A 19,266-nucleotide genomic window follows, 5' to 3' on the forward strand; every position below is an offset into this window, starting at 1 on the left:
TCATAAGTGGTTATTTAAATAACATCTTTGCACTTTTAAAAACTATAACATTATTTTGTGCACCAATCGCCAACTCATATTTGCCGTTCTTTGTCAGGACTCCCAAATACATAGATAAGGGATAAGTATAATATAATTGACAGTGATGTATAATCTTTTATAACAAGTAAAATAAATAGACTTTTCCCTTGCCCGGACGCGGGTAACCGGGGACCCACTCTAAAGGTGGGGCTCGTTGGCGAGCGCCTGATGGCCGGGCCTGCACCCATGGGACCTGGACGGGCACAGCCCGAAGAGGAAACGTGTGTCCCCCTTCCCATGGGCTCACCACTGGTAGAAGGGGCCAAAGGGGTCGGATGCATAGTGGGCTGGGCAACCTTGGCGATCCGATCCCCGGCTACAGAAGATAGCTCTTGGGACATGAAATGTCACCTCTCTGGCGGGGAAGGAGCCCGAGCTGGTGTGTAAGGCATAGAAATTCCGACTGGATATAGTCGGACTCTCCTCCACACACAGTTTGGCCTCTGGTACCAATCCTCTCGAGAGGGGTTGGACTCTCTTCCACTCTGGAGTTGCCCACAGCGCCTCTCACCGATGCTGTGGGCATACTTATTGCCCCCCGGCTTGGCGCCTGTACGTTGGGGTTTACCCTGGTGGTCCTGACTGTTGTTTGCGCATATGCACCAAACAGCAGCTCAGAGTACCCACCCTTTTGGAGTCCCTGGAGGGTGTGCTGGAGAGCGCTCCTCCTGGGGGATTTCAACGCTAACGTGGGCAATGACAGTGAGACCTGGAGGGGCGTGATTGGGAGGAACGCCCCCCCCTTCCCCGATCAGAACCCGAGTGGTGTTCTGCTAATGGACTTCTGTGCTCGTCACGGATTGGCTATAATGAACACCATGTTCAAACATAGGGGTGTCCATATGTGCACTTGGCACCAGGAAACCCTAGGCCGCAGTTCGACTTTGTAGTCGTGTCATTGAACTTGCTGCCGCATGTTTTGGACACTCTGGTGAAGAGAGGGGCGGAGCTGTCAACTGATCATCACCTGGGTGTGTGTTGGCTCCGATGGCGGGGGAAGATGCCGGTCAGACCTGGTAAACCCAAATTTATTGTGAGGGTTTGCTGGGAACGTCTGGCAGAATCCCGTCAGAAAATGTTTCAACGCCCACCTCCGGCAGGACTTCTCCATTGTTCCGGGGGAGGTGGGGGACATTGAGTCCGAGTGGGCCATGTTTCGCGCCTCTATTGTTATAAGGCGGCCGATCGGAGCTGTGGCCGTAAGGTGGCCGGTGCCTGTCGTGGCGGCAATCCTTGAACCCGCTGGTGGACACCAGCGTTAAGGGATGCCGTTAAGCTGAAGGAGTCCTATCGGGCCTTTTTGGCCTGTGGGACTCCAGAGGCAGCTGACAGGTACTGGCTAGCCAAGCGGAATGCTTCGGTGGTCGCTGAGGCAAAAACTCGGATATGGGAGGAGTTCGGTGAGGCCACGGGGGTGGATGAGATCTGCCCGGAGTTCCTAAAGGCTCTGGATGTTGTGGGGCTGTCGTGGTTGACACGCCTCTACAACATCACGTAGACATCGGGGACAGTGCCCCTGGATTGGCAGATCATGGTGGTGGTGATCTCCCTTTTTAAGAAGGAAGCCGGAGGGTGTGTTCCAACTATAGAGGGATCACACTCCTTAGCCTCCCTGGTAAAGTCTATTCAGGGGTGCTGGAGAAGAGGGTCCGCCGGGAAGTCGAATGTCGGATTCAGGAGGAGCAGTGTGGTTTTCGTCCCGGCCGTGGAACAGTGGACCAGCTCTACACCCTCGGCAGGGTTCTCGAGGATGCATGGGAGTTCGCCCAACCAGTCTACTTGTGTTCAACCAGTCTACATGTGTTTTGTAGATTTGGAGAAGGCGTTCGACCGTGTCCCTCGGGGAGTCCTGTGGGGGGTGCTTCGGGAGTACAGGGTACCAAGCACCCTGATACAGGCTGTTCTGTCCCTGTACGACCGTTGTCAGAGTTTGGTCCGCATTGCCGACAGTAAGCCGGATTCGTTCCCAGTGAGGGTTGGACTGCGCCAAGGCTGCCCTTTATCACCGATTCTGTTCTTTTATGGACAGAATTTTTAGGCGCAGCCGAAGCATTGAGGGGGTCCGGTTTGGTGGCCTCAGTATTGCATCTCTGCATTTTGCAGATGATGTAGTGCTTGCTGTTGGCTTCATCAAGCCGCGATCTCCAACTCACACTGGAGTGGTTCACAGCCGAGTGTGAAGCGGTTGGAATAAGGATCAGCACCTCCAAATCTGAGACCATGGTCCTCAGTCGGAAAAGGGCGGCGTGCTCTTTCCGGGTCGGGGATGAGGTCCTGCCCCAAATGGAGGAGTTCAAGTATCTTGGGGTCTTGTTCACGAGTGAGGGCAGGATGGAGCGGGAGATCGACAGGCGGATCGGTGCAGCGTCTGCAGTGATGCAGACTCTGTATCGGTCTGTTGTGGTGAAGAAGGAGCTGAGCTAAAAGGCGAAGCTCTCGATTTACCGGTCGATCTATGTTCCCACCCTCACCTATGGTCACGAGCTATGGGTCGTGACCGAAAGAACAAGATCCACGATACAAGCGGCCGAAATGAGTTTCATCCGCAGGTTGTCCGGGCGCTCCCTTAGAGATAGGGTGAGAAACTCGGTCATCCGGGAGGGACTCATGGTCGAGCCGTTACTCCTCCGCGTTGAGAGGAGCCAGTTGAGGTGGCTCGGGGATCTGGTTCGGATGCCTCCTGGACGCCTCCCTGGAGAGGTGTTCCGGGCATGTCCCACCGGCGGGAGGCCCCGGGAACGACCCAGGACACGCTGGAGAGCCTATGTCTCTCGGCTGGCCTGGGAACGCCTTGGGATCCCGTCGGTAGAGCTGGTCGAAGTGGCTGGGGATAGGGAAGTCTGGGCTTCCCTCCTGCTGCCCCCGCATCCCGATCCCGGATAAGCGATAGCAAATGGATGGTGATGTATAAAAATAAAGTGATGACTTATATTACACCAAATGCGGACAGTATATGAAACTGTATATTTGCGGAGAATATTGCAGTGCCAAATATTCCAACGTGCAAGAAATAAGAATAACAATAGGACCTCTGTTGTCATTTTTGTGTGTGTGGAAAATATGAATAACAGGTTTGGAAAATGGATGAATGTACTATGGGGGTCGAGAAAGTTGCTAAATAAAGCGAAAACATCACAAAGTTGGCAACACTGTACAGACACATGGATGTGCTCTTGTTCACAATCTCACTTCCACACGTGTGTACATAAAGCACAACTTCATAATAAAAGTCTACCAGGTTCCACTATATCTGGAATTTTAAGTATAAGGAACTTGTGAAAAAATCTGAGCCAAATCTGGTGTTTTTCACAGTCATCTTGTGATTTTGATTAATTCTGAGAAGCTGGCCTTAACTTTTTTGGGGGGTAAGTGTTGAGGGATGTACAGCAGCAATAGATTTAAGCCATTGTCAGGGAATTTTGAAGCAACTTGGCCATTCAATAACAGCAATTCAATTTTCATGTCTGCTTTTGCAAGAGTGGATAGGCAAACCACCTAGCATCACATCCAAAGATTAATGTAATACAGTATCTTACCCCAAACCATCCACGTACTTCATTATCGTGCAGGGTAAACCCATATTTATACAGGAATTGAATCTTTATAATATATAGATAAGGTCCTTGTGTGTATGAATGTTTGCTCATCTGGATTCCATATTTGTACATGTATGCATTATTTCTCTTGCCCTTATTCTTATTATAAAATGAAATGAAGTGTGAAATAAGCTCCTCAGTCTCTGTGGTGATGGCTGCAAAAAAACAAAACAAAGTCCCTTGTCAACACGTCACACGTTTACCATTTATCACTTTGGCTTTACAGCTTATCTCGTTACGCATCAGCAAGACTGGGTATATACTGTACTATAGCTGATGGTAAAGCCACACGAAAACATAAGGTGGGAATAGCATTCATTCTAAATGAATGTTTGATTCAGGAAGCAAAAAGAAAATATAAACAATGATGAACAATGTCATTCCTCAAAAGAATTTGTATGGCCAGCCGTTTGATCATTAATGTCCATGACTTACAATGCTTTTTGTCCTCACTAGTAGGACAACCTTAGCATACTAGTGGGACAAATGCATGTTACAAGAGAGGCAAAATTGTGAAGCAAATTATCTGGTGTCACACGTACTAACCGTGTTTCTGTTTGATTAAATAGTGTGATCTGTTTGGTCAAGTGTTACTGCTGCTGTCAGAATGCTGGTATGAACAAAACCGGTCATCGGAGGCAAATTTTATGCAAGTGTATTCAGTTTCTTACTACACCACTAGACACGAGTTGCCAACTAAAATGTTTACTTTTGAATTATTTGAATGATATCACACATGCACATATGCGCACAAACACAAAATAGCCATTGATTACACCAACAGATTTGGTAGCGATATAATTAAAATACTTTATGGCAGACACATGTAATCCATATGCATTTATAATTGCAATTTCAAGCATGTTCATTGTGCAAACATTTTTAATCCTAACCCTGCCCCCAAGTGCCGGCCCTTCAACCCAACAGTGGATCTCCATTAGCTGAAACCTCCGGAGGAACATCATGACCTCACCTTGCCCCAAGGCCCTGCTCCAGTTTTCATTTATTTGCAGTGGCCAGACAGAGCCACTTGCCAGTGTTCACATTCACCCAAGCACACAAACATGTTACATACTGACATTAAAAACATCTTCAAGAAGGGTAGGTGGTGGAGTATATTTTGAGAATCAGTGGAACAAATAAACATGTCTCCTGTCTCTTCTTACTGTCACTATATTTTCCAAAAATAATAACACCCATGATGCTGCAGGCTAAATGCTACCTGCCAAGAAGCCCACGCCTGTCAAATTTTGGCTCAGGCAACAGCAACGCACACAGTATAAGAATGCATAACCCCAGTGTGTTGATTGGAGGTGACAGCACTGCAAATTATTAATTTTCACGTAATTTAAAGTCAGTCAGATCAACATCAGACACGACAAATTTAAAATTCAGTCGACTCACATTTCTCTCCAATGTCTTTGTTTCCCTTCCTCCATTGGGTATCCCCTCCCCATTCCTCCTTTCCAGCTGTTAAACCAATTAAATGCTCACAGAGGGTAGACTGCCCACACTCCTGTTGAGAAAAACACATGCAATAAAAGCCCTCTCTGTGCAGAGCTATTGTGTGATGGCAAGGCCGCCATCTTTAATTATGGCCTACGCCTCCACCCTTCTCGGTGCTGAATAGCACTGGGCTGTCGGTGCAGACAGCCTCTGCTGCAGGATCAGATTTTTGTATTTTGTGTTGACCAACGACTAGTGTCAGAAGCATGCTGTTCCAATTTTCGGTACCCTTCTATTTGGGGTACTGGGTGCAAATACAGCTTGATATGCTTGCATTTGGTGGAGCTTTGGCCATTTCTCAATTGGTGCTTTTGTCCGCTCTTATGTCCTTGTGATCTGGTCAAACATCATTAGTGACCACCCAAGTACTGTTCTAATTGAAAGTACGCAAAAAACAAGAATGCACGGAATACCTTTGAGGTTTTTCTTGTCTGCAAGCTTTAACCAAGTATGCATCGGTTGGATGCTTGTTAAGGCTTGACTGGGAAAATATCCCATGATGCATTTCATGCTGCTGATGTCGGGGGGAAGTTCTCAAGTACACAGCCATTGCAATTTACGAGACTAGCGTTCTTAGGAAGTACGTTCTTAAGTATGATCTTATCTCTGCGTTCTTGATACTGAGAAGCGACCTTTTCAGCTGTTTGTATTTAATGTTTTGAGATCATGTCAACATGTGTTTCTCTTTGTTTATCTGACTGGCAAGTTGCGCTGTGTTGAGCTGCTATGATGTGCTACTAATGTGGCAGTAGCACTATCATGCTTACAATAACAACAACAACAACAACAGAACTATATACTATTCCAAACTATACTGTGGCCAAACAAACCGAACTGTACCATTTGATGTTAATGTAAGTGAAGTTGGTAATAGGGTTTAATGTAGTCTGGAAATGTGTGTGGTATAACGAAACAAGAGGTGAAACAAGATTGTCCTTTGTCTGAAGAGCTACAAAAAGCACAGGAAAGGCTGTCACTAAAGACTCCTGATGAGAGAGAAAAAAACATCCTCAGAAAAATAAAGAACCAATATAGACTTTGTTGCAGAATTCTTTGGTTTTGTCTATGAGAATGATGCTATCAAGGCTTACGGTGTAGAGAGTCCTGTGTTCCTCCTCAGAATATTGTAAGGGGGTACCCAGAGCAGGTCTAGGGAATGTGAGGCATGAAGAGTGGGGACAATGTTGACTACTGTCCCCCAGAGAGAGGCCTTGTTCTAGGCTGAGGCTGTACAAGAAGTCAGACGCTCTTTGAATGAATGGATGGATGGATGCGGGACTGGCTGTCTGGATGGATACATGCTGGCCCGCTTGCCCACAGAACAGGCATGCGAAGGAACCAGGGCAAGTCTGGGGAATGTGAGGCATAATGTGAGAACAAAGCTAGCAACTGTCCCCCAGAGAGAGGCCCTGTCCTGGGCTAAAGGGCAAAAGGAGTCAGCTTCTGAGGACGGATGAATAGATGACCAGCCAGCTTGCTGGTTGACAAGAAAGCCATGTAATGGTTTCAGTCAAATCCTCAGAGGGGGTATTCAAGTACTTAATTAAATTTGCAGATTATTCTGTGAATGAATATTCCGACTCGTTCTTTAAAGTGCACATAATGGATGGATGTGCTCAGATCAAATGAAATATTTGATCACATTCAACATGGTCTTAAATATACAGGCTATATGGACAAACTGTGGCTTTACATGTCATTGTTCAAGTAAAGGATACTCTTTCAAACGAACTTTTCTACCCTTGGGGTTATTCTACACTTTAAGGTGACCCTGAAGCCGCTTTTGCATTGTACCGGTTCCACTCCGAAGTAGCCTGATTTAGTCAATTTAACATTTCACTTTTTCGGGGCTGTGCGGTTACAATTGAACAACTCTTCAAAACCTCCTCCGACGTATTTCTAAAGGCCAATCAGGCTCAGGACTGTGACAATACTGTCACTACTGTTTGGCCGCCAGATGTACAGTAGGAATTTCTTAAGCGATGTGGCAAGGAACTCCACTGTACACGGCCATTTCCTGGTTTTGGTTTTAAGCAAGCGAGACAGAGGAGGTCGCTGCCGGTGGATTTTACGTCACACTTACGTTTGTAGTCACAAAGCAATGGTGGACGATAAAGTAAGGTATGTTTGGGGGGGGGGGGACGAAAGAGAAATCCTTTTGGAATTAATTCAACAAGCGAGTATTAATGCAATGTTAGATGGAAAACAGCAAAGAAACGCTACAGTTTATGAAGAATTACAAAAGCTAAATCCTACGACGTCATCGTACGTCACAGTCGCTTACTGTTCTTTTAAATTATTGGTGGATCACATCTCTATGGTGTATACAGTCCCCTCTCAATATTCACAAAAGAAGAACAGACGGAAACGGGCATAAGTCGCTTGTCCGTTTTGAGCATTTTCAGTAAATTTGCTTAAAAAATTTGAAATAATTGGATGGAGACCTGATCCAATGTCTTCTCTCCCAACGCCGCATCAACTCGGAGAGGCAGATTAAATGAAACCTTTGAGCATCTTCTTTAATCAACTTATTTAAGACATTTAATTTTATTACTTTATCAATGTGTTTACATATAAAAATCTTGACAATATTGAACATTGGTCATAATTATATCACTTGAAGATATGGCTCTGACCATTTTAGAAGGCGCCAAGGGGTTTCTATAAGGCCTATGGAAGGTGTCCAACAGTGACGTGTAAGATCCCTGACCAATCATGTATATGTGACATATCAAGATTGAGACTGTGCTGTGTGCTAACACAACTGCAAAAAGTGCCTTTCATACTTTGAAGGGCAGAGCAAATGTTTTATATTAATCAGCAACAGCTCAAGGTGATTGTAGACACTTTTGTAAATATAACATTTTGTTGCAACTTAACAGTGAATGTATGGTGCTAGACACTTATATTCAATCGCTAATGGCCAACTAAGAGGTACCAATTATTTGGTATAACATGACATTAAAATGAAATATATGATTGTTTATAAATGACACACATACTTCTGAAAAATGGCGAAGCAGCTTTATGCCCAAAATCTTCCTATTCCTTTTCTTGAAAATAAATGTAAAAATTGGTTTCTGATTTCAATTTCTACAGTATACCAGTTAGGCTCATTAATAATATTAATAATGGCATGACTGGAACATGAATGGTTCAGTGGTCGAAAGACAGAATTTGGCCAACAGTTAAAAAGAAATGCCCGCCGAGTAAAATAAGAAGGAAGAACTTCAACAAAAAGATCCACAATTTTTTTTAGTTTTAAAATGTATTGTCTGTATAGTGTATACCTTTTTTATAACTATTAACATTAAGTTACATGGGAGCCAACGAGAGCTGAGATTCCGTGAAGAATGCCTCAACTCCGACAAGACATCCGTCTTAAGAGTTTTTACACAATTGCTAAAAGACATTTCTTGGAACTTCCACCCATTTCAAAACTCCACAGAGTGTTCATTAGACACATAGTTAACAGAAACTGTTTATTGAAAATGCATTTAACAAAAAAAAATGATAGTCAAAGTGATATCTACATACAGCCCTTTCATAACAAAAAGAAGAAGAAGAATAGAAGAGCACATTTTAGTTAAAGTCACTGAGAGTCAGTGTCCAATATGGTTGGTGCGAGGTCTGGCCAGAGGACTTCATCCACATCGCAGGCAGTATTTCATACACGTTCCGCTGGTTTTCATGGAGTGCCCATGTCCATGATCATGTCAGGATCATGTCAACCATGAGCGTTTCTTGATGTTGGGAGAAAAGAGTGATACTTCTGTTATACAAAGAGGAAAATTAACTTACATACAGTACAGTAATTCTGTATGTCAAATGTAGAACAAGAAGCAATTACCTGAATCGCCTTATGATGCTGGCTCAAATTGGTTTGGACTCTTTGTCCTACTGTCATTGTCATCCCATGAATAAGGACCTAGTGTACGATAGTTGCTCAAATTTCACCAGTGAGGATTCTTCTTGGTCTTCCTCTGCCTCTTCCTTGCCCACCATCTCTTATACGAACTCATCCGTGTCCATCCCTCTGAATGTTTCTGTCCATTGTTGATAGAAGCCCACCTGTGCGTGCCACTGTGTGTAAGATGACAGCTTGTTTTCACATTTTGCTGCCAGTATCCAATTTTAGAACACAAGTGTAATTGCAGTGTGAAATGTATTTAGTGACTGAGAATGTGTTTAAGGTTTTGCAAAAAAAAGATCAGTTTGAAAACTGAATCTAAGTACTGAACCAAACTTATTGTTAGGGTTGGGTACCTTTTCACATTTGAACCGGTTCTGTTCCAATACTTGGTACCTGGGAATCGATACCGGTACTCAACGGTACCAATTTTCGGTACTTTTGTACTCGTTCTCTTTTTCTTTTTTAGAAAGTTTTCAAATTTGATTAATTTATTTATTTGGATGGTAATAAATGTTCATCATTCATCATCAGTAAAATATATTTTTTTAATTAATTTAACAATTACTTTTCAATATATAAATCTTGACAAATAACACAAATGTAAAATTTTAAACAAATGACCCATAGAAAAATAGTACAAAATAAAGATATAACATTTTACAATGACTAAAGCATAACTAATACACAAATTAATATTACCCCCCAAAAAAGTGTGAAGCAAAGTTATGTGAAATGAACAGCACAAGGAACGTTGAACAGTAAATATATAAATTAATAATTGATGTTATCTTTGTTTTTTGTGCAGTTGTTTTGCCACAACATAAAGCCTGCCACGCAAAGAGTTCAAAGTTCCAACCCACGTTGGACTCAACTATAGCAAAAAAAAATAAGACAGTAGGAAGAGGACATGACTTGACATAATAATTATAATATTAATAATATTATCAACAAAGATAATAATTGGGTTTAAATTAATCATTTGAATGCTGCCAACGTGGTCTGTAATGCTCGTTACATTTTGGCCACAAAAAAGCTTTCACTATTTGAAATACGGTCAAGATTACAATGTCTATATACCTTAACAATGGTGAAGCCGTGTACCTTCCGTCATGATTCGATTCGATGGGGTAGCCGACACCTCCCTCTTAGCCGTGTGCTGATTCCGTGGAACCGGCGACATTTCACGCTTCCGCCATGTGCAGAGGCTTTCATACTTCATAAACTGTATTTGTTTGGTTTAGCGACGGCGTCCCCGCGCCGTTCGCAGGCCGACCTGGACCAGGCTGAGTGGACGCTGCGGGGCGGACAAGGCAGCGGCACCTGCGGGGCGGGAGGCCGGTCTCTCAGCCGAGCCACTGCCGGCACCCGCTTGCCGCCCGTCGCTTCCGCTGGCCAGTCCGACCACGCGGCTCCAGACCGGCCGGGCTCCCTTGACTGGGTGACGTCAGTACGGTGCGTATAACGTTGTGTTGAAGTGCACCATGGAAAATCGTCAACACACTCGCGCACAGTACCCCCCCCCCCCCCCTTTTAATTTATTTGAGTAACATTAGGTTAAAAAAGAGAACAGAAGTTATACAATGGTGGTACTCAAAAGGAGCAGGTAGAAGTTCAGAGAACTTAAAATAATACTATCCCTTATTTTCCACTATTTGATTATACATTTCTTGTATAACAGAACCTCAAATTGAGGGAAAAAAACAACTCATTTACAAGTAGCACAAGAAAGAAAGAAACGGGCATCAAATATACAATATAAGAATACAAAAAAGGAAAACAATTGGCACAAACAGAATACTCGTTTATGGTTATATAGCTTGAAAATAACTCAAAGACAAATTGTGTAAATAGTATAAACGTTTGTAATTGTACAATATTAGAAAAACTGAAGACAATGGAGAAGAAGTAAAATAGTCTCAATAGACCTATTTGTGAATACAGTATTTAAAATAATAATAATAAAATAAATAATTGTCGCAAGGAACAACAAATTATAAAAATAAACACCTCTTACTCATTAGCTATGTAATTCCTCTGCTAATGAGTAAGAGGTGTTTATTTTTATTTTTTTGTTATTTTTTTCCCTACTTATTGTTTGGTCAAAAGTGTTTCATTTGAAATAAATAAATAAACGAGTTGAGGCCACAAATTGCTTGGGCGACAGAATGGAGCTTAGTGCTTGAGCAATTGTAAAAAACTACAAAATGGTCAACATTCATGTTGTAATGTCTCATCACAAAGGTGGTTGATGGGCGTCAAGGATCCAATTTCTTCTGCACCAGTGATGCCTTTATATTACATGTCATGTTGGAGCAGTAATAAGGTTGTAGCACCCATAATGTCATAATTTGTTGAAAATGTAACACCTGTCGCTAGAAAATTTAATAAAATTTGCAATTCACTTGATCAAAAATTTAATAAAATTTAATAATGAAATAATTTATTATAAAAAAATACATGAAAAAAATCCTGATTGTTATTGTAATAAAATTTTTGCTGATAATGTAATACCTTATTAAATTATTGGGGATTTATTATATTATTTATTTTCAGGTGGATCTTTTTTTCCCCTTAAAAACTTGTAATGTAAAACTGGACAAATAATGTTAATTTTTAGTCCAAAGTTCTTTGTCTTTTGGGAATCTAAGGGTTAGGGTTGCCACATACATTCACAGCCAAATTTGGAGCATTACAATTTTGGTGTTAAATGTATCACTTGGTTTCAACACCCAAAATGTATTTTTAACACTGTCTGATTTAAATGGAAGTCAGATCAGAGTTCTGATTGAGTTAAAGCAACACTAAATACGATTTGAACCTTCAATTCATATTTTCATAATTCTGCTGATGAAACATTGACTTAGAGCTAGATGAATGAAACCTTTGTCATAGCCTGAGGGGGTCTGTATCATTTTTACTGGCACTAAACAACTTTGAGGTGGATGGTGTGAACTCTGCCACACAAAAAAAAAAGACAAACGATAGATATATTCTATACAATGTGCCCCTGCTATTTGCGGGTGATAGGGACCCGGGCAGCCTACAAATAGAAAAAATCCTAGTGTAATTAAAAAACATGTAATTGATTGATTGGTTGATTGGTTGATTGGTTGATTGATTGATTGATTGAAAGCCATATGCTATTTTCGAACTGTGACTGAAAGCAACCACACCTCACAGATAGATAGATAGATAGATAGATAGATAGATAGATAGATAGATAGATAGATAGATAGATAGATAGATAGATAGATAGATAGATAGATAGATAGATAGATGGATAGATAGTCATCCATCCAATATCATCCTAGCTAGCAAGAAGCTAAAGCGCGTAGCATGCCGCTGGACTCTTAGCTCCAACTTTCGCTCCGAGTAAGTTCCAGTGAATACCGGTCGTCTTTTCCTCCTCCCGTCCATGAAGCTTTTTCAAACTGCACGCGTGTGGAGGACACGACTAGTCAGTTTGTTCGTTCCCACCTCCCCGACATGTAGCAACCGTCCCACTCGCGCAGGTGTGCACGTGCTCTCTCTCACTCTGTCTCTCTCTCTCTCTCTCGCTCTCGCTCTCGCCCTCTTTCGCACTCTCTCTTATCGTATAAATTGTAACCCCTAAATGTACCTGTAATTTGATTACATGTTTTTTCCTGTAACTGTAATGGAATACAGTTACATTTTTTTTGCAATCTGATTATTAAGATGTATTCCGTTTCTCCCCAAGCCTGATTATTACTATATTATTTTAGTCTTTTTCTTTGACTTTGTTTGTTTGTTTTGCAGTCCCAAGCCTTAGAAACCTCATCTTGAAGTAGTAGCTCCCCTAAAATCAAACTGTGCGGGGATGTGAACAAGCTATTTTCTCTCCACTTGTGGCAATTGAAAAAGGAGACCAATCAGAAAATGGCAGAATGGCCAATCACCAACAGTAGACTGAGCAATAGCCAATTAAGCCTGTTTGTCTGCGAGGACAAATGAAGCAATATTGCCGAATGATTGCGCCAGCAAGGAGCTACACAAACTTGCGTTAATGATACCTTGCTTGTTACATTTTCAGGCGTGTCGGACCTTGATTGCATCTGTGATGGCAAGAGAAAACGCCTCATTATCACACCAAACCAGTTGCCATCTCACAGGCACAAAAAAAAAAGAAGAGAGATTTTGTTTTCATCAGGGAGCTATTGAGTCACAAGCTTTCAAGGCCAACACATGCACACACTTACACACACGAGCGCGCGTGCGTGGACACCAATGCACACAGCGTCTGTAGTCTGGCAATGTTATTTAAGATTTGCTTGGAACGCCAGTCCACTTAATGAAGCTGTAAATTTGGAACTTGGGAGAAGGAAAGCCTCTCCAGGGCTCCTCAGAGAGCTTCCACAATGATCCAGGGCTGAGCTGGTTAATTAACTGATTGTTTGGTTGGCTGGAGGCCAGAGAGAAATAAGCGAGAGAGATTCTGTATACAGAGAGAAACAGTGCCGTGAAAGAGTGGACGTGAGAGGAAACAAAAGAAGAATAAATGTAAGTTGCTGGCAATTTAGTTCATGTCAAGTTATGTTACCTGTTAGTTATGTAGAAGTCCTCCATTTGCAGTGCATTGTGGCAGTTAACCCAGTTTCACCGTGGAGCAAGAAAAAAAGTACTTAGTTTAGACTTCTTAATAAAGAAAACTAATAATGATACATCATGCTTCATTTTTTATGCAGTTTCTGGGACTATAGAGGACTTTCAATTTGTTAACATTTAAAAAAAAATAAAAAATTCAAAGAAGATAACTGAATTGGGTACCAATAAGACTTGATTACAGTGGCTCATGACTACTACGCTGAACATACTTCTGTTTGTTGGCTGCTATTTCTCAAATGCATTTGGTCACATAAAGAAAATTAAAAACCTTTTGATGGTTCTCCAGTTTCTCGCATTCAAAGTTATGGCCAAACAACTTATCTAATTATTTTATATACTGTATGTACACACACACACATACATATATATATATATATATATATATATATATATATATGGCCGAAAATGACAAAACATTTTCGGCATTCAGCCAAAATAAAATTCAAGCCGAAAGAATATGGCCGAAAGAGGATGTTGTGGTGAGCCACTCTTTCACCTGCAGCGCCTTCCTTTTTTTTCTTTCTCGAGCGCTTCTACTTTTTCACTTGCATTCTGGTGGCCGTGCTAAATACTTTAGCTAATGTTAGCACTATTGCTATCAACAGTTTTAAACAAGTAAACACTTACGACTATCTCCAAGTGAATACAGATCTGTACAGGACTCCGTGTGTGACTTTGCAGTCCATTCCCAAAGCCGATTGGCTGGTGTGAAGAAATTTATTTATTTTTTAACGTTGGTGATATGTGAATGTGCCATTTTTAAGTGTGCCGCAACGTGTCCCGCTCCAAATTTTCCTTGCATACTTTGCAAGCGACTTTTGTTAACTGTTTTTCTCGTTGCTTCGTCCAGCGCTTTGTGTTGTAGAATTCCGTTGTGTACAATTACATTTGTCAATCCACACCCTTTGTGTCTCTGCGTTTGTGGGATCCACTATCCGGTTATTCCGGAAATCATTACAGAATACTCCAACCATAGATCCCGCAGAACACAAAGAGGTCCGACACGCCCTGGCTAGTCAGGTGCGCCGGGTGAGCCAACAGGAGACAACCATCACCGAACTTTAGGGGGTTGTCACCATGTTGGGTCGTCGGCTGGAGCAGTTGTTTGCTCAGATGGAGCGAATGCCGGTGGGGAGCGGTTCTGAGCCGGGTGTGTCCGCAGCGCACGTACCTCCGGTCCCTTCCGCTCCATTCAGGGAACCGGTGTTCTCACTCTCTGCACCTTACGGTGGTGAGCCCGGTGATTGTGGCCTCTTTTTACACCACTGCTCTATTATTTTTGACCAACAACCTCAGACATACCCTAGCGATAATGCTAAGGTTGCTTTTATTATGAGTCTCCTGACTGGCCGGGCAGCTACTTGGGCGATGGCGATTAGCAAGTTCCGGCCGGATCTCCGGTCGTCCTGTCAGGGTTTTGTTTCCGAGTTATGCCGTGTTTTCGACCACCCTGTTAAGGGACGGGAGGCAGGGAGTCGGCTGGTGGACTGTATGCAAGGGAACGGCACCATGGCCGATTATTCTATTTCTTTCCGTACGCTGGCGGCGGAAAGTGGCTTTAACGAGCCATCTCTCTGTTGCCTTTTTCGCAGAGGACTCAGTTCTAAAGTTAAGGATGAACTTTCTCTTAGCGATGACACGAACAGTTTGGAGGAACTCATTACACTTGCTATCTGCCTGGACATTCGTCTTCGAGAGAGGCGACGCGAGCGCGGAGCAGAACTCGTTACGCGCCCTGCCGCGTCCGCTCCGCTTGGGTCTCTCTGTCCGGCTTCTGGGAACCAAGGGTACGAGCCTATGCAGATTGCCGGGGGTCGCTTGACACCGGAGGAATGTGCACGCCACCTAAAGACCGGCGCGTGTCTCTATTGTGGGCAGCCTAAACACCGGGTGGCCGCCTGTCCTTTGCTGACAACCCAACGCGTCAACCCTAGGACCAGAATGGGTCATCATCTAGTCCAAGAGACTCTGCCCACCCCTGCCTCCAGCCCTAATGAACCGCATGAGTACTGTGATACAGTCTTACCTGAAGTCTCGGATGATGATTCCGGCATTAGAAGGCTTGAGTTGGCTGGGGAGGTTTCTTGGGGAACTGCGCGGAACAGGGTGGTGGCTTTGGTTGACTCGGGGGCTGACGACAATTTTGTTGATCCCGGTGTGCTCAAAGCCTTAGGCTATGAGCCTATTCCGTTACCCAAGGAACGAAGTGTGTATAGTTTGGACGGACGCCTTCTGGGAGTTGTTACTCATTCTACTGTTCCGCTTACTCTTCGCCTTTTGGGTAATCACGTAGAGTCTTTGAGTGTTTTGGTTAGGCCATCGAGTTCGGCACCGCTTGTTTTGGGGTTGCCCTGGCTTTAGGTCCACAGCCCAGACAGTAATTGGACGGTGTCGAATTTGGAGAATTAGAGTGTTTTCTGTCACGGGCAATGCTTACACTCTGCTGAGGGGGGCCTCCTCCCGCATCCTGCTACTCAGGTGGAGGAGATTTGTTTGCATAATGTTCCACAAGAGTATCATGACCTCCATAAGGTATTTAGTAAGGATGGAGCCCAATCCTTGCCCCCGCACCGCCCGTACGATTGCGCTATTGATTTAATTCCTAACACACCCCTTCCTAGTTCCCGACTTTTTCCTGTGACTCAGGCTGAGCAGGCTGCTCTCTGGGAGGATATCTCGGACACGCTTGCCGGCAGGCAGATTCGACCTTCTTCTTCCCAAATGGGTGCGGGCTTCTTCTTTGTAGATAAGAAAGATAAGACTCTTCGTCCCTGCGCGGATTATCGGGGGCTTAACGATATTACTGTAAAGAACAAATACCCGTTGCCTCTGCTTGATTCTGCTTTCGCACTTCTGCAAAAGGCTAAGATTTTTTCTAAACGCGATCTTCGCAGCGCCTACCACCTGGTGCGTATCCGTGAAGGGGATGAGTGGAAGACAACCTTTAAGACCCCATTGAGGCACTTTGACTATTTAGTTATGCCGTTTGGGTTAAATAATGCACCTGCCGTCTTCCAAAACCTGGTTAACGACATCCTTTGAGACATGCTGAATGTGTTTTGTTTCGTCTACTTGGTTGATATCCAAATCTTCTCCCGTGATATCAAAGAACACCCTATGCAGGTGAAGAAGGTACTCCAGCGGTTACTTGCTAACCGACTTTATGTGAAAGCGGAAAAATTTGAGTTTCTCTCTTCCTCGGTTAGGTTTTTGGGGTATGTGGTGGAGAATGGCAGATTAAGGTGTATGACGATAAAATCCGCACTATCCTCGAATGGCCTCGTCCCTCCACTCGCAAACAGCTACAGAGATTTTTGGGGTTTGCTAACTTTTACCGCCGCTTTATTAGGAATTATAGCCATCTTGTAAGACCGCTTACCAGGCTAACCTCCGCTAAGCTTCGTTTCCTTTGGTCTGACGAGGCCGAATCTGTGTTTTTGGCTCTTAAGCGGGCATTTACGTGGCCTACTGTTTTACGTCACCCTGACCCTCTTCTTTTGTGGTTGAGGTGGACGCACATGATTCAGGAGTGGGGGCCGTGCTGTCTCAGCGCTCGCCGGTCGACCGGATACTCCACCCCTGTGCCTTCTACTCCCGTCGTCTCTCCCCAGCTGAGGCCAACTACGACGTCGGGAACAGAGAACTCCTGGATATCGTCACTGCTCTACAGGAATGGAGGCACTGGCTAGGGGCACTCCGGAACCTTTTGTGGTCTACACGGATCACCGCAACCTGGAATACCTCCGTACGGCCAAGTGCATGAATCCCAGGCAAGCCAGGTGGACGCTGTTGTCACTCGCTACAACTTCACAATTTCCTACAGACATGGAACCAAGAACAAAAAGCCGGATGCGCTATCCCACATCCACGACCTGGAACGGGTTGCCATTGGTCCTGAACCCATCCTTCCCGCCCATTGATTCGTGGGGGCGCTCCGATGAGAGATTGAGAGCCAGGTCATGGACTCCCTGCGAGGGATGCAGGTGCCGGCTGAATGCCCCGTCGGTCGGTTGTTTGTGCCCGAGGCTCTCTGCCTAGAGGTTCTCAAGTGGAGCCACGAGTCATGTGTGGCCTGCCATCTGGCAGTCTCCCATTCTACAGACTTTATTGCGCAGCGGTTTTGGTGGCCGGAGCTGCATCGAGACGTGGCAGACTTCGTCCGCGCTTGCACTGCCTGTGCCTGTGAGAAGGCCTCTCACCAGCCTCCCGCCGGCCTACTTCACCCCATGCCATTGCCTGCTCGTCCCCCTGGTCCCAAATTGCACTAGACTTTGTTACTGGTCTTCCTGTTTCTCGTGGCTCCCCGGTCATCTTGGCTGTTGTGGACCCCTTTTCCAAGTCGGCACACTTTCTTGCCCTGCCCAAGCTCCCCTCTGCCCTGGAGACTGCTCAGTTGCTGGTTCGACATGTTTGACTACACGGCATCCCACAATATATCGTGTCTGACCGTGGCCCCCAATTCATCTCGCAAGTCTGGAAAAGGTTCTGCAAGCAACCTCCAGTCTTTCCTCGGGTTATCACCCGCAATCTAATGGCCAGACTGAAAGAACAAACCAAGACCTCGAGGCTGCTTTACGTTGTGTGTGCCAATTCCAGCACGTGGGCCACCTACCTGCCTTGGATCGAATATGCACACAACACCCTGGTCTCCTCGGCCACCGGTCAGTCACCTTTCTTTGTGGCCAATGGGTTCCAGCCGCCTTTATTCCTGTCCCAGGAGGACCAAGTGGACCTTCCCTCGGTCCAGGACCACCTGGAGAGGGCCCATTTACTTAATCTACATCATACTTTAGTTGACAATGGATGTTACATTGAAGGCACAGGTTGTGTTTGAGCAATAAACATAACTACATGCATTAAAGTAAATCATTTAATAAATGTTTATGTATGACATTCTGAATATTTGTTCATGTCAAACTATTGGGGTAATTTTTTTCCCATGTTTAATTAGGCAAGTAATTAACTGATTAAAAAAAGAGGATGAGAGCGTGCAGTAGATCAAGAATTGTTAAAGACGTCCTCATAACAATAAATGTCAAAAGAATTAACACATAACAGGTGCTCTTCAAGTTTTGTGGTAAAAAATTGTTGATAAAAAGCATTTTTAATTAGGCCATTAACTCTTTGACCGCCAACAACGTTTAATAACGTTTAGTAAAATCCAAATGAGTGCCGCCAAAGACGTTAAAAGACGTTCACTATGTTTTTTTTTGTTTTTTGTTTTTTGTTTTTAAACGGGTGGAGGAAAGCCTTGGCAAGCTGTGCTGAAAATATCAAGCAGGTCGAGTTAGTATAATGACTATTTTTGGGCACTAGATGGCAGCGATGACTCTCTTCGGACAAGATCGGGTAGGCGTCAGTAGAAGACGTGAGGCAGAGCTAGAGTGTTGAGGGGAGAATGGCTGAGGAGGCGAAAATGGCGACCGGGGTCAAGCAGCTCACGCTTGAGCATTTTTTTCAAAGACGAAAAGCATCGACCAATGCTAAAGAGCACATTGATGATGATGATAATGGTGACTCCGAGGTTGACGCCGAAGTTGGAAGCGT

The 19,266-nt window shown here is 44.2% G+C and overlaps 1 long non-coding RNA gene across 2 annotated transcripts; it reads right to left on the minus strand.

Moving 5' to 3' along the window:
• Positions 1-8,740: 8,740 nt before the first annotated feature.
• On the minus strand, positions 8,741-10,520 carry LOC147181874 (uncharacterized). 2 transcript variants are annotated; one of them, XR_015096351.1, is made up of 3 exons: positions 10,174-10,520; positions 9,034-9,266; positions 8,741-8,926 (listed from the first exon to the last, which is right to left on the minus strand). It is a non-coding gene; the product is annotated as an uncharacterized LOC147181874 (long non-coding RNA). The 2 variants fall into 2 exon arrangements; XR_015096350.1 differs by having other exon boundaries at positions 8,741-8,955.
• Positions 10,521-19,266: the final 8,746 nt, after the last annotated feature.

This window comes from Leptonotus elevatus, chromosome 1 (assembly GCF_054856555.1).
Source record: "Leptonotus elevatus isolate MCC_2025b chromosome 1, RoL_Lele_1.0, whole genome shotgun sequence".
In the NCBI taxonomy this organism is placed as follows: domain Eukaryota; kingdom Metazoa; phylum Chordata; class Actinopteri; order Syngnathiformes; family Syngnathidae; genus Leptonotus; species Leptonotus elevatus.